General features: G+C 38.1%; 1 protein-coding gene across 1 annotated transcript in view; it reads right to left on the minus strand.

Moving 5' to 3' along the window:
* Positions 1 to 20,863, minus strand: part of TBC1D5 (TBC1 domain family member 5) — a 476,007-nt gene extending 455,144 nt beyond the window's left edge. The window contains exon 1 of the mRNA XM_037061363.1: positions 20,696 to 20,863. The gene's annotated coding sequence lies outside the window, so the exon portion shown is untranslated. The remainder of the gene's footprint in view (positions 1 to 20,695) is intronic.
* Between the last annotated feature and the right edge of the window lie 231 nt (positions 20,864 to 21,094).

Genomic DNA, 21,094 nt, shown 5'->3' on the forward strand with positions numbered 1-21,094 from the left:
CCAGTGCACACAGGACATCCTCCAGGGAAGATCATATGCTACACCAGAAAACACGCCTCAATAACTTAAAAACACTAAAATCATGCAAAATATCTTTTCTGACCAAATGGAAAAAAACTAGGCATCAGTAACAGAAGGAAATTTCAGCATATGTTGAAGTCAGTACAGTCTTAAACAACCACTCAGTGTAAGTAGAAATCGCAAGGGAACTGAGTTTAGAGTTGAATGGAAACAAATAAGATCTGTCAAAACTTACAAGATGCCGTGAAGGCAGTGCTCAGATGGCTGTTTGGAGCTGTAAATGCCTACATTAGAAACGGAGATCTCAAATCAATAGTGTGACTTTACACATTGAGGACCGAGAAAAAGAGCAAACTAAACCCTTAACTATCTGAAGGAAAAAAAACAATCAAGATCAGAGATAAACACAACAGAAGATCAATAAATCCAAAAGTTGTTCCTTAAGAATATCAATAAAACTGACAAACCCTGAGCTAGAAAAAGAAAAAAGAAACACAAATAACTAAAATCATAGAAGTGGAAACATCACTATAGACCTTGGAGAAATACAAAGGATTGTAAGAAAATCCTGGGTATGCCAACAAATTAGGTAACTTAGATGAACGGACAAATTCCTAGAAATGCCAATTAACCAAAACAACTCAAGAAGAATTAGAAAAATCTCAATGACTGAAACTGCTGAGATTCAATAGGTAGTCAATACCTCCCCACAAAGAAAAGTCCAGGACCAGATGGCTTCACCAGTGAATTGCACTAAACATTTAAACAATTAACACCAATTGTATTTCCAAACTCTTCCAAAATTTTTCAAAGATGAAATACTACCCCACTCAGTGCAGCTGTATTATCCTGATATGAAGGACAGACGAAGCATCACATGAAAGGAAAACTCCAGACCAACAAAGCTCCGGCAAACTGAACCCAACAGCATTTTAAAAGGATTATACACCATGACCAAATGGAATTTTCCCCAGGAATTCCAAGGATGACACAACATAGGAAAATCAGTCAATGCAATGCACATTATTAGAATAAAGGGGGAAAAACACACACAATCATACCAATTGATACAGAAAATGCGTTTAAAAATATCCAAACTACACTTATGTGGCTAAACATTTTTTATAAGACTAGATATTTAAGGGAACTTACTGAACATAATAAATGGCACTAAGGAAAAAGCCACAACTAACACTATACCCAATGGTGAAAAACTGAACTCTTTTCCCCCAAGATTAGGAAAAAGAATAGGATGCCTGTTTTTCCCACTGCAATTCAACAGTGTACTGGAAGTTCTAGCCAGACTAATTAAGCTAGAAAATAAAAAAATAGAAGGCATCTAAATTAGAAAAACAGTAAAACTATCTCTATTTAAAAATGAAATAATCTAATAAATGTATAAAAACCCCATAGAATCCACACAAACAAATCTGCTACAGCTAATAAACAATTTCACTATGGCAGAGTACAACATCAACACACACACACACACACACAAATCAACTGTGTTTCTACATAACTGCAATAAATGACCCAAAGAGGAAATTAAGAAAGTTATTCCATTTATAATAGCACCTACAGGAATAAAATACCTAGAAATAGCCTTAGCCAAGGAAGTAAAAGATACATACACTGAAAATTACAAAAGACTGTTTAAGGAAATTAAAATCAACCTAAATAAATTGAAAGACATTCCATATTTGGGGATAAGAAAACTGAGTATTGTTAAGATGGCAATAACTACGGACTCAATGCTATTCTTATCAAATACCAACAGCCTTTTTTGTAGAAGCAGTATAAAGCCTATGACTAAACCACACACAGTGGTTACTCTCTTCACGGATTTCATCTTCTAAACTGAATTCAATTACGACCTTGCCTTGCAGTACCTCCTAACTTCCCCTCTTCCTGCAACAGGCATAACAGAAGGACTCACAACAGTCACTAAGCTGAAATTTGCTCTCCTACTCCAACACACGGTCTCAGCTACCAGGTCCTAGTCTTCCGTGTTAGTAACTCAGGTATCTCACCCTCACCTACTGTACGTACACTCCCCCCATTCAGTCAGTCACCAATTTCCGTCAGTTCTACCTCCACAGTATCTGTCTTTCTTTTCCTTTCAACTACTAAAGTCATTATTTCAAAACATCACAATTTCCCTTCCTTCCATTCCTCTTCTCCTCAATACAGTATTATATTCCCAAATGGAGGTCAAGAAATTAACAATGCAGTATCTACCATACTTTCCCCTTCTCACAACTCCTCAGTAGCTTCCCACTTGCTACAGAATAAAATTCTACCTCTCCACAGCTTGATCTTCAAAATCTTCTATAAGATGGATTCAACGCACTTGCCTAAGGTCACTTTTTTAGGTTATTCTTGAGCCCTGAATGACAGCAAAAGCATTTATCATTCCTTTAGCATACCATGGCTTTCTCACCCAGTTGCTTCTTCCCTACCATTTTTCTCCACTTAACTAAATTCCTCATCCTCCAAGAGCCATGTGCTTTTATTATTCTATCAAAATATATTTTCCTCCAGTCTAAGCTGCCATCAAATTCTAAGGCATCTGCCAATTTTAGAAACGCTAAAATATGTAAAAAATATATGCCTTACAGTAAAATATAGTAAATAACTTCTTCCTCTAAATTCCCTCAATACAGTGTTTGTATTTCTATTTAACTTATTTCTTAGGCCTTGTATTATGGCTTAATATCTGTAGATCATAGGCTTCTTAAGGACAAAAACTGTCTTGCTCATCTATGACACAGAAATCCCACTGGACAACCCTGATGAGATTTTGTGGAAAGACAAGAGAAGACAAGAGAAGAGAAGAGAAATAAAATAGCACTAATAATTAACACTTATCTCGTGTTTATTATCAGAATAAATTAGAGAATATACATTAAAATCAATGTGTAAAGTGGATCATATTCAAATGCCGGATTTTGGTATTTTAAGAGATATATTTACTAAAATTAAATGTCACACTGCAAATCTGTTACTCTTCAATATCAGAAACTACATTAGGGAATACAGGATATTTTTCTCCAGGAAAGCTCTGTAGGAAACTACCGCAGCCCATAATGGTTCAGGAACACAGCAGTCGCCTGGCTCCAGGAGGACGAAGCGCCCTTCCTGCACTCAGAGCACACTAGATCATGCCTACTGATTCCCATTCCTGCTTCTAGAGAGAAAGTAACAGAATATTAAGGGAGGCATGCGCAATGTGAAAACAAACTAGCATCCAAGTGGGGCATGGATTGAGAAGCTTGGCACCAAAAGGCACTTTCATGAAATGAATGGCTCTAGAACATAAAGACACCTTTGAAAGTTTATGTCTACCACTCTTCTACTGGCCGGACCAGTGTGATATCCTCTTACCAGGTCTCCCACCCCCAGAAGGCACCCCTGTGAACTCATCTTCCACATTTATGGAAAAAGCACAGGTTTTTTTCAAATGATACACTTCTTCTTTTTAAAGATTTTGTTTGTTTATCTTTAGAGGCGAAGGGAAGGAGAGAGGAAGAGAAATATCAATGTATGGTTGCCTCTTGTGTGTCCCCTGCTGGGAACTGGCCTGCAACCCAGGCATGTGCCCTGACTAGGAATCGAACCTCGATCATGTGGTTCGCGCTCAATCCACTGAGCTATGCCAGCCAGGACGAAAAAACACAGTTTTAAAGCAAAGTTAATCAGGTCACTCTACTACACCTTCACTAGCTCCCTCTATCAGCTTGAGAATAAAAATAACGTGGCCTCTTCCTGGCTCCCCAGTCCCATTTTATGAGCCAAACTTGATGCTCCAGAAACAGTGACTGAAATTCCTTATACATGCTTTAAGCTCTTTCAGGTTGTTTCACCTTTGCTCAAGCTTCTCCTCCCAGCAACATCCCTTCCACCTCTCTCTGCCAATCTCTTAAAGCTCAGCTCATGTTTTTCAACTCCTGGAGGGATTCCAGCAACTATATCAGTGGGTTAAATGTTCCTCCCGTGAGTTCCTACAAAAACACGTCCCCACTTCTAACTTATCACACATTCTATTGACATTTTAATATTGAAAGTATCCTTGAAAAAAATAAAAACTCTTCCAGTAGACTGTGAGTACAGGACCAAAACCCAAGTGTTTCAACTTGGTAGTCATTTCCCTAATACAGTCCCAACTCAGTAAACATTTCACTGAACTGAGATGTTGATCTTAATATTGGTTTTTAAGGAATTATTCCACTGTCCCTGCCCCCCCAAAAAAACCCAAGAGGGTTTTGTTTTTCCTTTGGGGTTTTCTTAAACAAGGTCTTCTATGCGGTTAATGCTACACAATTGCACAGGTATATTAATGACTGTTAGACACTAGCAACAGAGTCAGTGAAATAGTCCACTAAGCTTTCAGATCCATTCCTTGGACCTACCCTGTGTTGCTCTGTGTCAGGCAACTGCAATTTCCTAGCAACACTGCCCTCTAATATGGCTGGTGGGGAAGTACTAATAGGTGATACAAGGCAGAAGAAGGAGAAGACAGAGTTCTTCTCCTCACTCTCCTTACTCCCTCCAGGAGTCTTGCCCTCTGACATCCCACCTCCCACCATGAGGCCTCAACCAGGGCTCTAGCTGCCCCACTCAGCCCTGGCTTTTGTGCTCTGGTAAGACCAACTTTCCTCATTTGCCCCAGCCCTAATGATATATATCCTAGAGGGCTTCAAGTATGGTTAATACCTGGTTTGTCTCCCAGTTCAAATTGGCTTCTCAGCAATTACCTGTGCAGCCAGTTCCTGGATTAACTTCCCTCTGATGAAAGACCTACTGTGCTTACTGTCATCTGGATGGATCCTTACTGATTCTGTTTTTAACTGTCACTTAAAATAGAGTCAATCATAATACACCTCAGCATGCTACAGCATAACAACTCTTGATCTTGAAGAAAACCTATTACACAAAAATATTATTCAGAATACAGATAAAGAGAGAAAGGGAGAAAAGGAAGGGAGGGAGAAGGAACTGTGCATCAAATTCTTAAAAGTAGCCCCAACTAGCATAGCTCAGTTGCTTGGGCATCAATCCGAAAAGCGAAAGGTTGCCGGTTTGATTCCCAGGTCAGGGCACATGCCTGGATTGCAGGCCAGTCCCTAGTCAGCCAGGGGCACGTGGGAGAAGCAACCGACTGATGTTTCTCCCACACATGGACATTTCTCTCCCTCTCTTTCTGTCTCCTTTGCCGTCTCTCTAAGGACAATTTTTTTTAAGTTCTTAAAAGTAAAAATAAAGAATACAACATTTTATTCCTACCAAAGTGTTTTTCAGTGGAATAAAGTCTTTCCTCAGCTGCAATGTTTGCCTGAATTAAGTCAATCACTTATAACAAAAATGTCGTTTTTAAAAAACTTATTTAGTACAGGGGAAAATTGGAAGGATGGTGGGAGTTGGAGTCACTATAGGCCAAGACATCTGTTCAAAGGGAAAAAAATGTTAAAGACCTCCTGTCACTGACTTATCATTCAAATCTACAAAACTCAGTCCTCGTTCAAGACAAATCCAACTAGACAAATCTGTGAAAAGATATACCTTTAACCATTAATTTGACTTCATAATTTTTTAAAAAGATCATAAAATGTTAAAGTTGAAAAGAATCACTTTAAACATAAAGAATAAGGGCACATTTATAAATAGTTCAGTATTAACAACTATTACAGAACTTTTCAACTCCCCTTTTATTGTAATTATTATATGAAATTCCTTAAATAAGCTATTATAACAAAATAGCTCAGCAATCATTCACCATCCATAGAATATTTGAGAAAATGAAACATTCCAGAACAAATATCTATTATTTGTTTTTATTTTCTGAATAAATAGTACTTCTTAATCACTGAATTAGTTGTTCTTGATCACAGGAAAATAGTATTAGACAGTGATCCCCAAAGTAAAGCAAAAGATCAATTTAAGATTACAGACTTCGGAAGACTGATATATGTGAAATAAGGGGCCTGAGGTTTGGAACAAGCATTTCCTGAGCAAATATGCACTACCAGGCACTTTACATAAATTACTTCATTTTAGTTAAAACCTCACAGCAAGGAAATGGAAGCCCAAAAAGGTCACATCATTTTTCCAAACAACCAACCTAACTAGCAAACAGTAGAAGTAAAATTTGAGTTCAGTTCTAGCTGGCTCTGGTGACTGGCTTTTTCTCGCTGTCTCTGGAACTATGTTCTCCCAAGGGATTTTAAGCTAAAAATGAACCAGAGAATTACTTTTTAAAAATTAAAAGGCTAAATGATATGACAATCTCTAGCTAGTATTTTAAATATCAATAGTATTATCAAACGCACACATATTTTAACATAAATAATATTTGTATAAATATAAAAAGAACTTCATTTAATGCCTAGTATGTCAAGCTCTGCAAATAAACCAACTACAAGAAGGACCTACCTCCAAAGCATGTAACTAATTACCAATTAATAGATATTTCTCACTGATACAAAAGCCTTAAAATGAGATTAGCATCACCAAGTTATATCCAAACTTATATATTTTCATATAATAAGAAAAACTTAGATATCTTTTGTTTTAACCTATCAGTGTTTTTAATAGTGTTATGACTATATCTAAAAATCTCTTCAGTTCTACAAAAACATCAACTAGAGCACTGAAAACACAGATAATAAGCCCTATTGAATAAACTATAGTAATTTTTATTCCTGTGAGGAATGACTGATTCACATTCATTTGACATCATGAAATAACACATTTTCAAAATATAAAAGGTTGAAAGATAAAAGAAAAATCAGGCTCATTCCAATTTAACCTATAATTTTTCACACAGTCCAACCACTAGTTAAAAAGAAATTACCAGCCTATGAATATAAACCAAAGCTCAAAATACAAAACACAAAATCAAATGTAAACAAAAAATGTCTATGAGTTTTATACAGTGTCTTTTCTAATCTTACGTATTTTTACTAAGGCAAAAATATATCAACTTAGAAAGTATAATCTTAATGTTCTTTAAAGTTTGTGATTACAAGGGATTATCTCCAAGATCAAAAGCAGCATCGCAGAGACACCTACACTGCACGATCTAACTGCACAAAAACTTGTCGCTACTCAATTTCTGCATCACATGAGGGTCTAAATCAAGAAAATTAAAACACTTAAGATACTTAATAAGTAGCATTTGTGCATGTACCGTATTTTGCTGTGTATAACGTGCACTTTTTGCCTAAATTTTTTAGGGAAAAAAAAGGATGCACATTATACATGGATTTAATGAATACACACCCTGGGTATAATAATCCTGTGTATAATGCACACAAAAACATGGCTGTACATTATAGATTGCAAAATACAGTACCATATGTAGACAAAGTCATGTCACTGATTTTACTCAAATCATTTTCAAAGTATTTGACTGGAGATCCTAAAACTTCCCTTTTTAAAAATATTTTAATGATTCATTTTTTGACAGAGGGAGAAGGAGGGAGAAAGAGAAGGAGAAAAACATCAATGTGTGGCTGCCTCTCCTGCACCCCGCCCTGGGGACCTAGCTGGCAACCCAGGCATGTGCCCTGACTGGGAATTGAACCGGCAACCCTTTGGTTCGCAGGCTGGCGCTCAGTCACTGAGCCAAACTAGCCAGGGCTGGACATCCTAGAAATTATTGAAAGATTAGAAATGCCTGATTTGTTTCTAGTAGTTGTCTCTGTAACTTGAATAAACTCAAAAGTTACAAATACAACATACTGCTGTAACCAATGTTTTAAAAACGATGTCAAATTCCCAAAATATAAACTACCAAATTGTCTTCATTATATATACATATATTTTTAATTGTGCTATGATAATAAGAACAGTGGTTTAAAAATGCAATCAACCAATAACATATTGTACATAATTATCACTATTCAATGTGGGGAAATGTCTAGATGTTAAAGAATAACAAACTAGAAATAATACGCAAGGTGTCACTTCATAAAAGATTCTTGTTCATGACTGTAAATAACAAAAAGCAGAAAAAGGAATATCTGGGTCTAAATATTTTATAGAAATTAGTATCCATGATTCAAATAGCAATAAAGTGTTCTGACAGCTCTTACTTTAAATTATTGGAAGCCAACAAATATATTTAACTTCTGAAAACTAAAGTATAAAGTTTTAAGTTAATACTTTATAACCATTTTTGGATTAAATTCCTAAAATATTCAGGTTTACCATAAATTAACTGTCACCATGAACTTTAACCTCAGGAGACAGAAATATATATGTATATATACACACACATGAATATATATGAGAATGTATTTATGAGTATATATATATATATATATATATATATATACACATACATACATACACGAGGGGGGAGGGAGTGGTGATGACAGCTGGGAATCTNGTATTTATGAGTATATATATATATATATATATATATATATATACATACATACATACACGAGGGGGGAGGGAGTGGTGATGACAGCTGGGAATCTTTTTAACTTTATCTAAAGACTGTCACTGACTTCACCTTGCCTTCTTACCTGCCATGAAGAATGTGAAGCTGTGTAACCTGCAGGCAGCCTGCACAGCTGATACAACGCAAAATTAACCACCAAATCAACAAGTCACATCACTTTCTAACAATTTCTGAATTTAAAAAAGGCATTACTATTAATATCCATAACTCTTCAATAGTAAAAGTATAATCAACTCTTTTACATTATTTATACCATAAACAATTTCAAATTCCTTGCCAGATTCCATTCATTTTTCTGTGTTACTCAATAATTAACAATCAGTTGGAAACCCACTAAGAGCAATAGACGGTGCTCACTGCTTTTTACAAACATTACTCTGTTCCCCATGACAGGGTAAGGCAGTCTTATTTCTATTTTATAGATGAGAAAACTAAGCATCAGAAAGCTTAAATCACATGACCAAGATTAAACTAAATTACTAAACGATGGAGCCAGATTCTAATCCAGGGTTCATCTACCCAACTTTACACCACTCTACACTCTTATTAATGCCAACCTTGTTCAGGGATTTTAAAAGAAGTCTCGCACTTTTCCCCCCAGACATTTCTACTGGGGACTGGGGGATGAGAATAAAGTCACTTCCAGGAGTTATTTTGCAAATGCCAAGACTCAATGACACAATTTTCTCCAAATTCTTCCTTTTAATATTTTAAATACAAGTATTAAAAATTACATCATTGACACAGCAAGACCTAAAGGCATGCATTAATCACCACAAAAGATTTCCTACCACAATGAAGATTCTGAAAAGAGCAAAGATCCCAAAGTTGGGAATAAATATCAGTAAAAGTATCGTTACACAGTATTTCTGTTTATTTAAATATAAACACAATTTTCTAAGAATAAAATACTATGTGAAGGTTAGAATTGTTCATATTAATTAACAACCCTTCAGTAATAACGGGAAGAGAAGGGCAAGAACAGGAACACCAAATGTAGGACTCATGGGCACGGACAATTGCAGCGGAGGTGGGGTGGGGGGGACACACTGTAGGAGCTGGTGGAGACAGGATGGGGTGGAGCAGTGGGGAAAAGGCGTGGCAGATGTAACTGAACACCAATAAAAATAAATAAACAATACAATCCTTCATTCTAAGTACTAGAATAAATCAGAAAATATATATGTATATATTTACAATGAGAATAATTTATTATAATTCTGTCTGAAATGTAATTATTCACCATTATTCCTGAAATATACGTTCATAGGGTAGAGAACACTAAACTGGCAGTTTTTCCCCACAGCACACTGAGATTATCAACCGTTTCCCGGCTTCCATTTCTGCTCCTGAGCAATCAGCCATCAGTGCAACTACCTTAGTTGCTGTAAAGGTAACCTGCCTTTTTTTCTCTGCCGAACTTTAAGATATTCTCTTTGTTGCTGGTGCTCTCCATGTTACTATGATATAACTACATGTGTTTTTCCTTTTAGTTACTCTGCTTACAGTTCTCTGAATTCTTAAATTCAGGGACTGGTATTTTTCAACAGCCCTGAAAAATTATCAGGTATTTTCTCTCCAAACATGGCTTCCTTTCCTATTATTTCTCCCTTCTACAAATAGAACTCGGATGGAAATGTCAGACCTCCTCATTCCATGTTCTATATATCTGTCTTTCTGTTTATCCATCTCCCTGTCTTTGTGTATTAACTCCGAATAATTCCTTCTCTCCTATGTCCAGCTCACTAATTCTCTTCAGCTGTATCTAATCTGCTATTAACTACACCACTGAGTTTTTCATTATGATTACTGTATTTTTGAACCATAAAAGTTTCATTCGGGTCTTTTTTCTGATCTGCTTAGATTCCTACTGTCTGCAGATATTTCCCCATCTTTTTGTAAGCGTGATAAACAGTTGTTTTATAATATTCCTCTGATAATTTCAAAATCTGAAGTTTTGGGGGTCTACATCCATCTACTGTTTCTGCAGCTTGTTAGTATTCATGGTGCCTTGCCACCCCACATGCCTGGTTATGTGTGACTGTGAACTAAAGTCTTCGGAAAGTTGTTTGTGGGAATTCCCTAGCATCTAGGTAAAATGCATCCTACCTGAGAGGACTTCCACGTGCTTCTGCCAGGCACCCAGCGCCATTTTAAATTCACAACCTGAGGGGTTTCCTGGACCACCCAGGTGACACTAAATTTGAGCCACAAGTCCAAAGCAACTATTCCTGCAGCCTCCTGTGAACAAGGACATAAGAAGGACACTATTCTTGGTACACCCGTACTCTGGGCATCACTCTTCGGACTCGCGATTTCATAGGGAAGAAATTTCCTATTAGACTCCCCTTCTTGGGCTTATCTCGACTTTACTCTCTACACGGTGTGCTTTGTGAAGCTCTCCAAACCAAAGGAAAAGTTCCCTTAGATGTGGCAACTGTCCGACAAAGGAAAGCAGTTTTAATATTCTGCTTGCTACTCTGAATTCCTGCTTGCATTCAGAATTCCACCTGGCAATTTCTTACTGTCATGTTACCTTTCAAGGAAAAAATTTTATTTTAGCATTTATAATTCTTCTCCAGAAATTATTCTGTGCATATAACCCCATATTATACTGTGTTCAATATTAAAAGGTTTCATATTTCTATACTTCATCACTAAAAGTTTCATCTTGTACAAAAGTCTAACACTGACAGCAAGGAACAATTTGTCTGTGTTCAGCATCACTCACTACTAGGGCCCAGGATAAAATTTTCCCAAGTCCCAAAATAGATCAATTCCATTATAAAACTAGTAAGAGATGGACAAGAGTCTGAAATTAATTCCCTAGAAAGAAAGCTGTATTATCACTATGGAATTCATTGCTCTACTGAGGCAACAGGTATGTGTACAAAATCTGTACCTGAAACTCCTGGAAGATTGGCCAGAGTGGTTTAAAAGAGAGAGAAATAAGAAGAACTGAGTTTAACACAGTTTTTGCCAAGAAACAAAATCATAAAAATAAAGAGGTACATAAAAATGTAATAATTCTTCATAATAATTTTTTAAATGTATAAGCAAAGTTAAAAGACAAAATTGGGGTTTGGTTGTATATGATAGGCAAAGATCTGATATCTACAATATACAAAGAGCTCTGGAAAAATCAGTAAAAAAAAATTCCACCAAAATTGGACAAAAGACTTAAATAGGTATTCGTGAAAAAATAAAAGCAATTTGTCAGTTTTTGCCAATAGGTTAGCCATATAAAATGATTTACAATACCTTCAGGTAGCAAAGTTGTAAACAAATGTAATTTACATTCTACACTAAAAGTTGGGGTACAAATTAGTATCATCTTTTTATCAGGCAGTTTGACAATAAGCAATCAAAATCTAAATTATACAGACCTTTCATACAACCCCACTTCCAGAACTATACTTAGATAATAACACTGGTGCAAAAGGATTTATGAAAGACAATATATTGAAATAGGACACAAAACTAATTAAAATTAGAAGTTACATGCTAAATTAAGATGTAAAAATTAGAAACTATATGAATAACAGAAAACAGTTACTAATTAAGAAGGGTGGGAATAAAAATTACTTTTTAAAATTTCACTGTATGTTCTACTTTATTTTTCTATTAATGACAAATGATCATGATACTTAGAAGGCTGAATGTACAGACAGAAATTAACCCACTCAACAACTTTTGTAGTTTTATTTTCTGTTTGTTTTTTTGGTCTGTGTAGTAGATTCAGCGTAGTCACAAATTCTTTGCCACTTTCTCCATTAGAAGATGGAGTTTAATTCTCCTTCCTACGTGGAATTGAATCTGGGCTGATTCTGCCTGTTTAACCGGCTGAATAGAGCAGAAGTAATGCTCGCCAGTTCCAGGAACAGCCTTAAAGAGGACTAGCTGCTTCTACTTCCTACCCCTTAGAATGCTTGGCCTTGGGACACCCTCTCTGCTTCACGCCCAGGCCACATGAAGAGGCCTCGTGTAGGTGCTCTGATCAACAGCCCTACTGAGCTCGCTGGCAGCAGCCGGAAATCAACTGCCAACCCCGTGAGTGAGACATCTTGGATGCGGAAACCAACCAACAATGAGCTGACACCACGTGACAGAGATAAACTACCCCTACCAAGTGCTACACAAGTCATAAAATCATAAGTAAATAATTATTAATGTTGTCTTGAACTACTAAATTTTGGAGTGGTTTATCACACAGTAGTTGATAACTGGACTACCCTCTTATTTACTGCTATATTTTCAGTACCTGGTATGACATCTACTTTTAATAGGCATGGCACCAGGAGTAAAGATGATGTATATGGCCTTGGTGCTCATAGAGCAGTCAAAAGTGAGACACAGACTCTTAGGTAAAAGGACAATTTAATACATAAATGTTATGGAGTAGTGCAGGGTATCTGGCCAAATAGGAAGGGCATGCAACTCAAGACTTAGTAGCATAACGGAGCTTCCTGGATGTGGCATTTAAGCTAAGACCTCACACTGCAGTAAGAACAAGAAACAGAATATTTCGGGCTTGGGGCAAATAGAATCATAAAGTTAAAAAAAGATTATGGTACTTTAAAATGAAATCACAGAGTATGGGGGAGGCTGAAGAAGGAGACATAAGACTGAGAAACAAGTACTAACAAAGAGTACCGAAGACCTAAGCTCTAGAGGATGACAATCAGGTAAGAGCTTAAAAAAGATTGCCTGGCTATAGAGACACCAGTCAGAAAACCTTACAGAAACGTTAAGAGATGGTAAATCTGGCAAATCAAGAAATTTGCCAGAGTAGAAGTGGTGGGGATCAAGAGACAATGGAATCAAGAGGTAGAATGCATAGAGCTTGATGCCATTAAGTGAAAATTTAGAAAAAGAGGGTAAAATGTGTCTTCTAGGTTTCTGACTTGAACAACTAGAGAGATGCTGATGCCATCCACTGAGATAACGAACTTCGGAGCAGGGACAGATTTTGGAAGAGGGGATGGTGTATTCAGTTGCAGACATACAGACTTTGAGTTTTCTGTAGTCCACCCAAAGTTAGCCAGCAGGCCACCAGACACAGGGATCTAAAGCTCAGGGGGAAATCAGGGTGTGAGAGCTAAGATAGCAGTCTTCAGAAGCTTTTTTCCATCTTTGTAACACTAATCTCTCACTATCCCCTCTGCAGTCCTCGACCACCCAATAATTCTGACAATCTGTCTTTATAAAGTATCTCTCTCTCATTTTGTTAACACTTCCAAAGCAGTAGTTTTACATTATGAGAAAACTCAAGTGTAATCATTGTTTTGCCACAGGCTTTGCAAGGTAAGGTGCATAATGGCCACCGGTAAGAGCGTTTAACTTGTGGTTTTGGTGATGAGAAGGGAGTAAATTAGGGGCACTGATTAGGACCCCTTCCCAGACTGTAGCAAAGCATCTGTCCTCATGCCCAAAGCAGAAAGCATGGAGAAGAGCCACCCTCTGAAAGAAAACAAAATATAAACAGAAAGCCAGAACATCATTAAAAGGGCAGAGTTGAAGAAGTCCAGAAGATAATCGGAAAATAAAAAGCGAGCCAGGGAGAAGAGCTGACGTCCAAGATACTTCCCCATCCTCACCTCTGCATTTCTGCCCTCTCACTGCTTCCTGGGCCATTTATCACTTCTCAGTGTTTCCATTACAGTTTGACAACTACAAAATCTGGCTTGGAGATCTTTAAGTAGACCAAGCAGGGCCTTAGCTTGAAAAAGAAGAAAAACTCACCATAAGGAGTAAAAAATTACACCATCTGACCAGAAAAAAATGATATTCAATACTGCAAACAAGCAAATACAAGGTTGTACAGTCTGATCTCTATAGTCTATCAGTCTTGTCTTTTAATTTCTGCCAAACCACGTAGAAAAAAAATCTTCAAGCTCTAAGGCACAGGTGACAAACACAAGGCCCACAGGCTGACTCCAGCCCTCTACCTTGTTGTATCCAGCAGGCACCTGGTTTCTACCGGGAGGCAGCGCCGAGCTCTTGCTTAAATTTAAGAAGTTACATTTACACAGTCCTAAAATTACACTCGGCCCTTTGAAGGCAACTGTGATGCTGATGTGGCCCCCGGTGAAAATGAGTTTGACACCCCTGCTCTAAGGAGATAAAAATGCAAAAATCTCAGAGTAACTGCTCAGGAGGTAGAGCTAGACAACCACAATAATTTTAACATAAACTACCACAGAGCTGTGTCTTTTGACAGAGTAGAATCACAAATCTTTTGAGCTAGGAAGATCCTTAGAGACTGTCTTAGTTCCAGCTGCTATAACAAAATACCACAGACGGAGTGGCGTATAAACAACAGAAGTTTATTTCTTACAGTTCTGAGGGCTGAACCACCCCAACCAGGTTGCACACTGCTGACTTCCGGAGGTGTCCTCACAGGCCGGGGAGAGGGAGCAAACTCTCTGGTGACTCCAGAAGGGCACCAATCCCATTCATGAGGTCTCTACCCTCATGACCTCATCTAATCCTAGTTACCTCCCCAAAGTCTCACCTCCTAGTGTCATCTGGGAAGGGGAGCAGGATTTCAAGTTATGAATTTTGTCAGGGACACATTCAGAGCCCGTAACAGAGATCATTTGGTGGAACAGCTTTCTGGGAGCTGAGTACATCAATTCACAGTGACAACATATCGAAACATATTTCAAGTCAATGAAATTAAGAAAATCATTCCAACATAGCTGTCATAAATAAAAATTAATCATGAAAAACCTTATATATACCTGGCTGGTGCGAGCGCCAGCCTACAAATCAAAGGGTGACCGGTTCGACTGCCAGTCAGCACATACCTGGGCTGCAGGCCACATCCCCAGTAGGGGGCACAAAAGAGGCAACCACACATTGATGTTTCTCTCCCTCTCTTTTTCCCTTCCCCTTTCTAAAAGGAAATGTTATAAGTCTTTTAAAAAAAGAAAAGAAAAAAGCCTTACATAAAAATGGATGGCTTCAATGGTAGGGTATGCTTATCTACATGGAAAATGTAAGAGAATCAACTCAAAAACTGTTTAATAAATAGATTTAGAAAGTGACTAGTTACAAAATAAATACACATTAAAAAATCAGCAAATCTTTATTTACCAGCAAAAGTCTGGTAAAAAATACAGACACACACACAGGCAGAGAGAGAAATCACATTCACAGTAAAAAAAAAAATAGAATACAGTGGACTGAATAGAAGGCCAAATGATAAAGCTTCTGATACCCACGGAGAAAGAATAGATCATTCATTAAATAGTACCGAGAAAATGGGCTAATAAAAAGCTTTAAAATTTTTAAAACCTATATTTCAACTACAGAACCAAACATGTTCTGCAAACCTGAAATGTAAAATTGAAAAAGTATGAGGAGGATTGAAATATAAATTAGCAGCTATATAAACATAAGGTAGAAAAAGCCTGTAACATACACAAAGGAAAAGCAAAATGTAACTACAGAAAATGTTAAAACCTGTGAGAGAAGGGGAGAGAGAATAAAGTCAATTATACCCTAATAAAATGTAAAATAAAGAAGAGATGGCAATACCCAATAGCAGCAAGCTTTGTAGTAAGGGATAAAGTGATACAACCTTTCTGGTGGGCAATCTGGCCATGTGTATCAATCATGGGCATATATTTTGACCTAATAATTCCACTCACAACAATTTTTCCTTCATAAATAATACTGCACCTGCACGAAGGGATATTAGCTACAATAATGATAGTGTGGCACTGCTGGTCATAATGACTGAAAGGAATCCAGGTGTTGCAGAATGGAGGACTGCTTATCGTACCTTCACACAATGAGATGTTGGATATTATGGAACCACTAAAAATTATGTGGAAGAGTAACAACATTCGTAATATGAATGTTAAGTGAAAAACAAATGCGAGCACCAAAATGGCAAGAATCCACTTTTGGTTTTAAAAACCGATGGCAGGTAAATCTACACATACTCATGTTTATCTGTATATATCTAACAATATATACACACAACACACACACGATACACAGGATAAAGAAATTAAAATTAGCCCTAAATGAGTTCACAGAAATGAAGGTTGGAAAAGGGAGGCAATTTATCTCAAGCCTCACTATACCACACACATCTACCTATCCAAATGATTGTTCTCACCACAAGACTCTTGGATTTCATGAAGCCTAGTTTAATGAATGTGGTAAACAAAGATGAAAATAGTGGTACCACCTGCCCATCTCCTATCGACTCCATCTCCGACTGGAAGCCCTACCAGAGATCCAGGATAATCAATCCACTGTTTCACCCCCCAGGATGGCAAGAGATGTAATATTAGTAACTCCTGTTAGAGTTAACCTGCAAGGTAGCCACTGAGACAACTCCAAAGGTACCCATTCTGGGAAATTCTAAACAGGTCCATACTGATCCCCGGTAATCATCAGGATACAGAGTGCAGGCCTCTGCAGCCAGGGCCTGTAATTTAGAGTCAGTTTACTTACACTGTTATCACCCCAATTCCATCAGAAGGAGGAAGCGTCTCCCCAAAGTAGTTGCGTCAGAAGTTACTTCTCACTAACCTAAGTATTTTGAAGACCCACTACAAAAAAAGTGGAGACCTAATGACTTTGGTTCAGACTTTTCATCTTATTTAAGAACCAATTTTTAGTAACACTAAAACACTCCTGCTGCCCAAAATTGTGACCCATCTTTCAAAACTGGTACTTGCAGTACAAATCTAACTTTTTTTCAGCCTCTCTCAAGGCAAAATAACCCTGAAGAAAACTTTTAAAAACTTGCAACAGAGTGGGTAATTATTTTTTATCATTTTTCTAAAATTTCCACAATAGGCATTAATTTTTGTAATGGAAGAAAAAATTTCTCATGGCAGGCTAAACAATCACACTCTAATTACTTGACCTAAGATATACATCCATAGCATCATTTGCTTTAAACAGATACAACATAACTATTCTGTCATAAATTATCACATAAAATTAAGCCTAATCAATTTTAGAAAATAAATCATTTTTCTAAATGTAGACTTCCTGACCTACAAAAATTTATGAAAGTTTGCAAATGTCTACAGTGCTTATTTCAAACCTCTTATACCTATTTTGTTTAAAAAAAAAGTAATATAATAACCACCTTTCCTAGGCAACCGAGTTAAGGAAAATCACTGGCCTAGTAGCTCAGGTGGTTACAGTGTCATCCAGATACACCAAAGTTGTGGGTTTGATCCAAGGTCATGTACAAGAATCAACCAATGAATGCATAAATGAAGCAGAATAACAAACTGACCTTTCTCTTTCTCTCCCCTGCTTCCTTTCTCTCAAAAAGTAATAAATTAAGAAAAGACAAATAATAAATCTGGAATTACTAAATATTTTCATGGAGTCAGTCACAGATACTGCATGTAGCACAGAACAATGACTGAATGATACTATCTTTAGATATTTTTCATACAAACTAATGGATATCTAATGAGCACTACTGCATGCCAGGACCTATACTAGATGCTAAAGATACAAAATGCTAACACAGAAATCCTACATTCCAGATCTCTGCCTATCTAGCCAAAAAAACCCATACACATGTCTTGAGTTGAGGCACAGGCAGGAACTAAAGGGCTGAAAACTTGCTGGGTCAAACAGAAGCAGATACTACTTTTACATTTATTAGTGACATATAAACTGAAGAGACTGGTCCAGCAAGCGAGTGCAAACAAAATAAGTCTTTGCAAATTTCAGTATTCTATTCACAAATGATTACAAACATTGAAGAACTAATACTAGTTTATTTCTAAATGGGAAATAGGAGAAATTTTAAAAAGGATGACGATTTTGAATTTTAAAATGAAAGAAAAGCTCATAATTCTTAACAACAGGAAAAAAGACATAAAAGAATATCATTAATTTATCTTCTAAAAAGGCAGCACAAAGAATTGTTAAAAGCGTGGACTCCAGAGTGAGCCAACCGGAACCCCAGCTGAGCATTAGCTGTGTAAACCTGCGCAAGTGACTTTCACCCTCTCTCTATTTCAGTCTCCTTAAAAGTTATTGTGAGGATTAAATGAGTTAAGATTGGTAAAGTGCTTAGAACAGTGCCTGGCACTTAGTGAGTACTTCAAAAGTACTGTCGTATGTATTATTTAACAACATAAAGAAACAGTGGTAAAGTAAGAACTAATGATTATAAAAATTACAGTATAAAAATACTTGATGTTATACTTCCATAAAGTTGTTTTAAAGTTAAGTACAATATGACCATTTTTATGTACATAAAGTATTTGAGGGTTTGTATGACACTTTCAAACTTTTTAATTTATATTTCATTACACTAGGAAAAAATCTGAATCCACTTAGCATACTCTCTACAGGTGGAGACCCTTAATTGTTTAAAAAGTTCACTTCCAATGCTCAAGACAGCAATTCTCCATGAGGCTGCATTTCAGAGAAAAGAGCACACACTCAATACTTCCACCAATTAAAGAAACTCATCCCAGCAGTGCATTCAGAAACATGTTGATAAAACACAGCTACCAATAGCTGAGCAATTTCTTCAGTTGGAAGTACACCAAGCTTCCATGGAAAATTCACAGAGCACACAGCATACACCCCTGGTACCTGCACTCTTCCTGGGTGGCGCAGCCCCCCAATTCAGCTGCTATCCCCTTCCCTGAAACCCAAACTTGGCCTGCTCACTCTGTGTAAGGGATCTCCCTAAGGGAAGTCTTCTCAGTTCACCCTGCTAGTTGCCCTTTCTCTCAAGCCACATCTACAGCCAGTGTGAATTATTAAAAGACACTTGTTCAATGACACATCTTTTTTATTTCTTATCACACAAGTTATCTACATCCTTGCAGCTCAAGGATGGTTCCCTGTCCAGCAGCATCTAGAAGCATAGCAAGGTGAATCACAGATCCATTGAGCCAGAATTGGCATTTTTAAACAAGAGTCCCAAAGGATTCTTATGTACATTAAAGTTTGAGAAGCAATGTTCTAGATGACTACCGCATAGCTGTATCATTTTAAAATGATCGATTTTCCATGTGAATTCAGATATATGCTGTGAAAATTAGAAAGATGTGGAATCAGAAAACCTCATTATGAGAAATAACCAACATATAATTGGATTTCTTTACCAGTGATATCAGGAGTGTTCAAAAGATTTATACTATTTTCAACGACGTCTACAGTTAATGCTTTCTGCCATGAGTCACTATTTAGTGCATCAGCACAAAACTAATAACATGCAATAATTTTATTGTGACTATATTTTACTGTCCAAAGAGCACAAAAGAATGACTGGGTCTAGAAATTTCTGCGAAATCCGGTCCAAAGGTATGCAATCTGCGAGCTAAAATTTCAGGATTCGGTCCAATTTAAAGTCGACAACTGAAACTTTTTCCTTAAAAGTCATTTTTTAAAAAGCTTAAGGATGTATATTTTAAGCATATATCATATTCCCAGAATTAAAACTAGTATAAAAAAGTCATTTGTAGAACCGAAAATTGTTTTGAGAGATTTGTGTTCGTTTTTCCAGGAAAGGTAGGGTGGGGGAAATAACTTTCACCCTCAGCGAAGTTTTTCTCGCATCCTGAAAGGCCTCTCAACTTGCACGTTTTTAAAGATGAATAAACTTAAGTCGCACTAAAACAAGGTATCTTTGGTTGCCTCAAAGGTGAGAAAGGTTTCTATCTTTTGTAAAGGTTGCATTTTAAAAGATTTGGGATTGCCGGTCAGTTTCGTTTCCGGCTTGTGGAGGAAGCGTGCTACCCAGCGCTGAAATGAACAGGGAAATTTACCAAGTAGGAAGTTGAGCCTTCGTCCAACCACCATGCTCTGCCCTCTGGCTGCAGCTGGTCTCGCAGCCCAGACCCCAATCTCTCGAGGAGGGTAAAGCAGGCAGGCTAAGGAAGGCAGTCTCCCCGCCCTCCTGCCCTGGAGCTGGGGAGCCTCCCCCCGCCACCCAACCCGCACGCCGCCCGGGAAGCGAACACGCACGGGGCGGTGCGCTTACCCGCCGACAGCTGCGGCAGCACCCGCACCCTCAGGCCTTCCCGTGCGGAGGTAGTAGCTACAGCAGCAACTAAAAGGGAGGCAGCACGGGGGTTCCTCCTGAGAGGCTGAGGGGGAAGCCGGGGCAGGAGTCATTGCATGTGGGGGATGCACTGGAGGAAGGCAGAGGCGCTCAGAGGGCTCAGCTTTTTTACGATCATCATCATTTTATTTTACCTGTGGCGCAGAAGGGCTCCCCAGCTCCTACTCCCTGAATCCTCCTCCTCCCTCCTCTTTCAATCTCTCTCTCCCCCTCTCAGTCTCTGCCAGGCGCTCCTGGAACCGACCGGCCCGACCAGAAAGAGAACAGGGCGGGAGGGGTGGTGGCGGCGGTGATGACCAGCGACCACGTGACCACGCTCGCGCCGTAACGGCGGCCGCCTCCTACCGCGGGCCCTCCTTGCGCTCCACCTCTAATAACCCCGGGCTCGCGGGTCCAGAACGCTAGTGCGCAGGCGCCCGCCTAGGCTTGGAGACTGCGTGAACGCGCGACGTGCTCCCTCTGGGGGCCAAGTGTTTGGGGCCCCACGAGGCTCCAGGCGGGGAGTGAGCCGCCGGCTGAGAGAGCGCATGCGC

This window comes from Sturnira hondurensis, unplaced genomic scaffold (genome assembly GCF_014824575.4).
Source record: "Sturnira hondurensis isolate 20B ecotype Veracruz unplaced genomic scaffold, ASM1482457v3 Scaffold0013299, whole genome shotgun sequence".
Taxonomy (NCBI): Eukaryota; Metazoa; Chordata; class Mammalia; order Chiroptera; family Phyllostomidae; genus Sturnira; species Sturnira hondurensis.